The sequence below is a fragment of the Cibotium barometz genome, chromosome 25 (assembly GCF_041138505.1).
Source record: "Cibotium barometz isolate CiBa-2024 chromosome 25, ASM4113850v1, whole genome shotgun sequence".
In the NCBI taxonomy this organism is placed as follows: domain Eukaryota; kingdom Viridiplantae; phylum Streptophyta; class Polypodiopsida; order Cyatheales; family Cibotiaceae; genus Cibotium; species Cibotium barometz.
The window spans coordinates 9,932,846-9,939,943 of NC_141070.1; positions in this window are offsets into that span (position 1 = coordinate 9,932,846).

A 7,098-nucleotide genomic window follows, 5' to 3' on the forward strand; every position below is an offset into this window, starting at 1 on the left:
TATCTTTAAACGAAAATTCTCTTTTAAAAAAAATAACACTCATGGATGTTAATTATTAATGTAGAATCAAATCTTTTATGCTTATCACATGTGATTATTTACATTCCTCAATGTCCTAAAAGATTTTTTTTGAGAATTTTAGTATGTTTTATTTTTATATCGTGTCTCTAAAGTCTTAAAATCAATCATTTTCTAAAACCTACGTCTATGAGTAGTAGGTACTAAAAGTTAAATAATTAAGTGATTTATTGGTATTGTTAAGTCTCATCTCACTATTCGAAGCATCTCCTTCTCCTAGTTTCAAATTTATATTTGATTAAAAAGCATGCATATAATTAGGTACCATTGTGTATGTCCTCTAAAATACATATTTGTGTTTAATTAGAAACACTAGTGAGTCTTCATGAGTTATTTAGTCCAAAAAGGCACCCACAATTTTCACATTTTAGGGTTTATATGGATTAAAAGGCATGCATATAATTAGGTACCATTGTGTATGTCCTCTAAAATACATACTTGTGTTTAATTAGAAACACTAGTGAGTCTTCATGAGTTATTTAGTCCAAAAAAGGCACCCACAATTTTCACATTTTAAGGTTTATATGGACAGACCAAGTCAGTATTTGATCAAAACAAAGACTTTCACTAGCATTCTTATGGCAAGGTTACAATAGTGCTCAAGTGGAATGGATGCTTTAGGATGAACTATGCTTCGATTGATATCATTCGTACTAATTTTTTTGTCATGGTGGGTGAAACACTATACTGAATGCACTTGATCATTTTTTAGATGGCCTAAATAATGATTCACAAAAAGCTAAGTTAATATTATATGTTTTTGGAAAAAAATACATAAACTAAAAGTATATGTGATAAATTATCCATATTTTAGTGACTTTTATTTTTCATTAAGTGTGAAATGGTTAGTTAGTCTAGAAAACTAATTACAGTCTCACAAAACTATGAGTGTTATGAGTCTAACAAACTAATTAGAGTCCCAAAAAAAGATTTAGAATGTATGCATGGATCATTCCCAATCTTTATATAGCTTACATGTGGTAGCTTACATGTGGTGCACATCAACCTTTGAAGAGTTATTAGGGTGGCATTACATAGCCGAAGTATAAATCCCTCAATTTATTAGAAAGCCATCTTATGTTGATTTTTAGGCTCAATGAGCACTTCATTGTGCTTAATAAACTTATCTTAAAAATTATACACTAGTGATATAAGCTTGCATTTGAGCACTCAAGTTTAACCAATAACCCTACATGTTGACCTTGAAGCATGAAATCATCTAATTCCCCCTTGTTGGCACATGAACACCATTCCAACGGCATTGATCATCCCTCCCACATGTGTTTTGTATCAATTAGGATCCTTTGACCTCAATATCATGGTTTGATGCTCCTTTCTATTGACTTCTTGTTTTTTTTAAAAAATATGTGACACTTGGTACATGGTGTGTCACATGAATATCCATATTTTGCAAGAATTCAACAACACAAAGGAGTGTCAAATCATGATATTGGGATCAAATGGGACCTAATTGATGTAAAACCCATAGGCATGTGTGGGAGGTTTGGGAGGGCTAGTCAAATCCCTTTGGTCATGATTTTCATGTCCCATGGTGGAATTTGATGTTTTCATAATTCAAATGCCTTGATTATACCCAAAATGTGTTGAAACCATTAAAAAAGGGTATTTGGATACATTTTTTGCAAGGTTAAACACTACGGTTTCTTGTTAAACTTGAGCAGATGTAGTTACTATTTTTTTCCAATTTATAATGTACGGGGATCTAAAAAGCATCTCTACTAGCACTACATATCTTCAGGCAAGACTTTCAAAGCTTGAAGAAAAAAAATGTTGCTCATTATTTTGCATTTAATAAAAATTTAAAGGTTTTACTTATTAATTTTAAAATGAGAATCAATAATGAATTCAATAAATGAAACTGCATAGTTGTTTTCAAAATGTGTATTTTATCTTTGTATAACTACTACAAATAATTGGTTTGGGTAACTTGATTAGTATTAATCCTACTTTCATAAATTTTACACTATTGAAGAAGTTAAACATATAAGCAAGATAATAAAACAAGATTTCACTATTGAAGAAGTTAAAGATATAAGCAAGATAATAATAAAAATTACACCATTGAAGAAGTTAAAGATATAAACAAGATAATAAAAATTATTTCATCAACCAATATTTAAAATTTGCATATTCAAATTATCTATAATCCAAATTTAGGCAAGAGAAGATTGCACATTGATAAAAATAGAACTTTGAAAATATTATGAAATAGAATTTACAAGGGTGTGTATAAAGGCTTCAACTTTTTAGTCTTTTTATTATCACCCCAAAAGAGATTACCATCATGACCATAATTTAGAGCATTAAAAAGCAATGTATCATAGATATCAAATATTAAATTAGATAACAGAGTACACAAATGATCTTAAAAAAACTTAGCAATAAAACAGATCGATTCACAAGTTCAATATTTTGTTTTATGGCTTTCCACCTTCTCTTCCTTTTTAGCAAGGATTTGACTCCAACAAATTTCAAATAGCATTCATAGGAGGTTATTTTTAACCTATAGACTCTCTTATTGATATTGTTTTCCAAAGGTAGACATAACTAAAGACCTCTTGACAAGGATGACTTTGTCAGCACTCTAACTATTCTTAACCACGACCTTTGTTCATTCAAATGGGAACAATCTAGTGTGCCTTTCATGATGTGAGGATGATGGGAAAAATATAGTGTGCCTTGCATGATGGGAGGATGATGGGAGAAATCTAGTGTGCCTTGCATGATGGGAGAAATCTAGTGTGCCTTGCACGATGGTAGGATGATGGGATGGAGGGAAAAAAAAATACAAGTGTTGGTTTTAGGGATTACCTCTAGCCACGATCAATGATGATAACCTCCTCTTGTGGGAAAGCTAGGGGCTTCAACCTTGCACACCAACAGTGTCACTCCAAGCGTGCCTATGGGTCTTGCCAAATGGGTGAGGATCAAAGGGGAAGAGAGCATACATACAAGCTATCAAGCATAAGAGCAAGAAGAGTTAAACTCAATTATGTTTAATGGGATTGCCCCTTTTCTCATTACTCAAAATAATTTATATACATGTCCTCATATTTACAATGCTCCACCACCCACCATGGAATGCCAGATGGTCCAAAAAGCTAGTGAGATATCTTAGGCTCTATGTGTATAGGAAAACCATCATAGATGGGTGAAATACAAAAGTTATAGGGTCAACTATATCCCATAATCACATATCTACAAAACATGGTTATAAAATGGGCACAATTGTACTTTTTATGGAAATTACGTTCATCAATGTGGTTAACATAGCCCCCTCCCTAATAAAAATTTTATCAATGGAATTGGCAAGGTACGATAGGGAGTTGTTATTACAAGTAGTAGGTGGAGAAGGGTATCCCATGACTTTAAGCACTATGTAGTCACATGGAAGGACTTGTGGGATGTCAAGAAGGTCATCTGGAACATATGTTCAAAGGTGAGGAGATGCTAATCTTACATCCATTGTGAGGAGATGCTAGTCTTACATCTAGTCTTATGTCCAGAAGCCTGACTAGAACATGTATTCAAAGGCAAGGAGATGAGTCTTCCTACTCCCTGTAGGGGTAGTGCGGTTGGAAGGTAGAGCCCCAGAAAAGGTTCGTCCCTGAACCAGTGGGGCAATGTTACGGGTATCTTGTTTGTAGCTAGGAAGGGAGAGCGCCTTGTCGGTCCCCAAACAAGCAGTGCTGGGCGAGAGCGTATTGTCGGTCCCCAAACCAAAGGCAGTGCTACTAAAGGAAAGTGGCGGCAGTGGAGCGCCTCTTTCGGTGCATTCGAGGGAAAACTCGGCACATGGCCTTACAGCAGTGTGCAAGCCCATCCGTCCCTAACATTCGAGCGCTACATCCATTGACTTGCTCATAGTATCTTCTTCAGATAGTCAGCGCGGCGGTGGTTGATGTCAAACACAAGGCCTTGTGCTCCCTCGTAGCAATTAGGGAACTCTATAATCAACTTAAAGAACTTCATTGTGGTTAGGTTAGTAACCATGTTATACTATGTAATGAAGTTCCATATGGTTTGGACCAAACATGCTTCATTTGAATCTCTTGGGGTTAGAGGCTCCAACCATGTGGGAGGTTGAACTACAACTGTAAGATTCCTCCTCAACCTGAATAATGAATAAGCCTTTACTTCAATTCCCTGTAATCATTCCCTATTTTTGAATACAAGAAAATATTATTTTTCCTTGTTTTTGCCTAGTGGGATGAAAATTTCTAGAGAGTGGTAATTCAATATTTGAGATACTTTTGGATATATAAATTCTACAAATATCAAAAATATGTTTCCTTGAAACAGAAAATAAAAATAAAATTTCCAAGGTGCAATTGGAATCAATAAAAAAATGATTTAAAAGACCTTAGCCTAAGGGTCAAGATTTTTTGAAATTTCTGGATTATGGTCAAATTAAGGTTTCTATGGACCAATAAGATTAATCCAAGTGTTGGGATGAGATAAATCCAATGAATAAAAGAAAATACCCAAAAATGAGTAAATGCCCACATAAGATGAAGAGTTGACTGAGTACAAGGTTTATTAGTTAAAAATTATGAAATATTACTAAAAAAATGAGATATTTTGGAGTAATCATACAAATTTGACACCTTGGTAAGGAAAGGGGGAGCCTTCAAGGAGGCGCCCATGTCACACATGTGAAGGAGTTTTAAACTGAAAAATAGTAAGATATTTTTATCTCTCCTCTCTCCTGGATATCAAACCAAATAAAAAAGGAGCCAAACTGGTCCAAATCTTGTCCAAATTCAGCCAAACTGAAGCTGGAAAATTCTTGAACTTAGTTGGACTCAGTTAGTGGCCTCCCTCACCTGTAAATAGACCCTCATTCTTTTGTACAGTATTACTCTAAAATAAGCATATTTTCTATTATCCTCTAAAAATCCTCTACAATTTGGAGAGATTGGAGCTTCTCTCTCTCTCCAACCTTCTTTGGAGCTTTCCTCAAACATACTAACCAATTGATTGGTTGGAGGCCTCTCCTAAGACTAGAGAATCAAGCAAAACAAGAGGTAAGATGTGACTTTATGATTTTTTTCTTAATCTTCTAAATGTTTTTCACTTCTCAACCCCTCTCAAGCTTGAGAAGTATTCAATTGAATGGTTCTTCAATGCATATGAAGCTCTCTAATGAATTTTAATGATTAATCACATAAAGTTTACATTTATGCTTAAATTAAAATATTTTTTAAGTATCTCTCTCTCTCTCCCAAAGAATGGTCATTCCTATGACCAATTCTATATTCAAATGATGCTTCTCATGGAGCAATTCTTAATTCTAAAAGTAAACTCTATGCTAGACAAATTAGAGGCCAAAGAAGTGACTTTTTAATGCTTTTATGTTACTTAAATTATTATAAACTTAGGGATTAAGTCCATAAATTGGATATTGATCCAAATGATAGTTATTCTATCATATTGTATTACTAAACCTTATGCTTTTCAAAATTATTGAAAATTATCAGTAATAGCAGAGCGGAGCTATGGTAAAATTTTTAAAAATTAACACATAAATCATTTTTATGCATAATGTGCAAAGAGGACTTCCTACCATATTCTAGGATTAGTCATCCTAGGTTAAATGAATAATTCTCATCATATGCATGGAAAATAATTTTTTTATGTTTATGCATATAAATAGTTAATTAGAGAAAAAGAGAAATTTCTAGTAATTTCATTTTTATGATAAAAGAGGAATTCCCATGATAATGGAGATCCATGTATTCCAATGCGGAAAGAGAAAAATTAGAATATCAAAATAATGGATATTTTATTTAAAATTAAACAAGAATTTTAGTTAAATTTATTTTTTTTATAAAAATAAATTTAAATGATGAAAGAGGAATCCCCACCATATTTGGAATTCAATCATTTAAATGAGAAAAGCGGAATTTCTAGTATTTATTTTTATGCATGAATAAATTTAAATGATAAAAGAGGAATTCCCACCGTCTTTGGAATTCAATCATTTAAATGAAAAAAGTAGAATTCTTATCATATTAGGATTAATGGATATTTTTATGTAATTTTTAAGAGAAATTTTAGTTAAAATTATTCTATGTATGTATAAATTTAAATGTTGAAAGAGGAATTCCCATCATAATTGGAATTCAATCATTTAAATGGAAAAAGAGAATTCTTGGTATATTTGGAATATTGAATATTTTTATTTAATTTAAAGAAAATTTTTAGATAGAGTTAATTTATGATAAAAGAGGAATTCCCGTGACATTTGGATTGCACTCATTAAATGGGAAAAGGAGGTATTTCAAGTTTATTCAAAAAAATACATATTGGTATTTAGTTAAAAGAAGAATTTTTATGATATTTAAGAAAAGAAGGATTTGAATTAATTTTTAGTGTCAAAAGAAGAATTTCCACCATAATTCTACCTAGGGAATTAAGGTCGAGAAATTAATTGATAGAAAGAATATCTTTAGATATTTTATGTGGTTAAATCACTAAATTGGTATTTACCCAAAACTAGATGTTTATCTGAAGGGAATCCTTGCTAGAACTAAACCGAATGAATTTGGTTAGACTACGAGAGGGACGGACAGTAAACCTACTTGTCCATCTCTCAATCTGAATCAATCAAAACTTTGTGACCTATTCCAGTTCCTAATTACAACGAACGAGAGGGACGGACAGTAAACCTACCCTTGTCCATCTCTCGATCTGAATCAAGCAAAACTTTGTGACCTATTCAAAGAATAGACTAACATTGAACTAAACTAGTTTTTCTTTGACCGAACTCACCAAGAATCTAGTTGGACAATCAGTCAAATGATGGGTAGATTACCCTGATGAGAGATCAAGGATTCTCATTATAAAACTGGGAATTATGAAAAAAGGGGTTTTGTGGAACCAATCTCAAGCTGGGAATTTTACTTGCATTGGAACTTCTGTTTTTCATTTAAAGGTCTGTTTTACGCCAGAATGCTGGAGGAAGCATTTGGCATGTGTTTTACTAAGTGCAGGTTT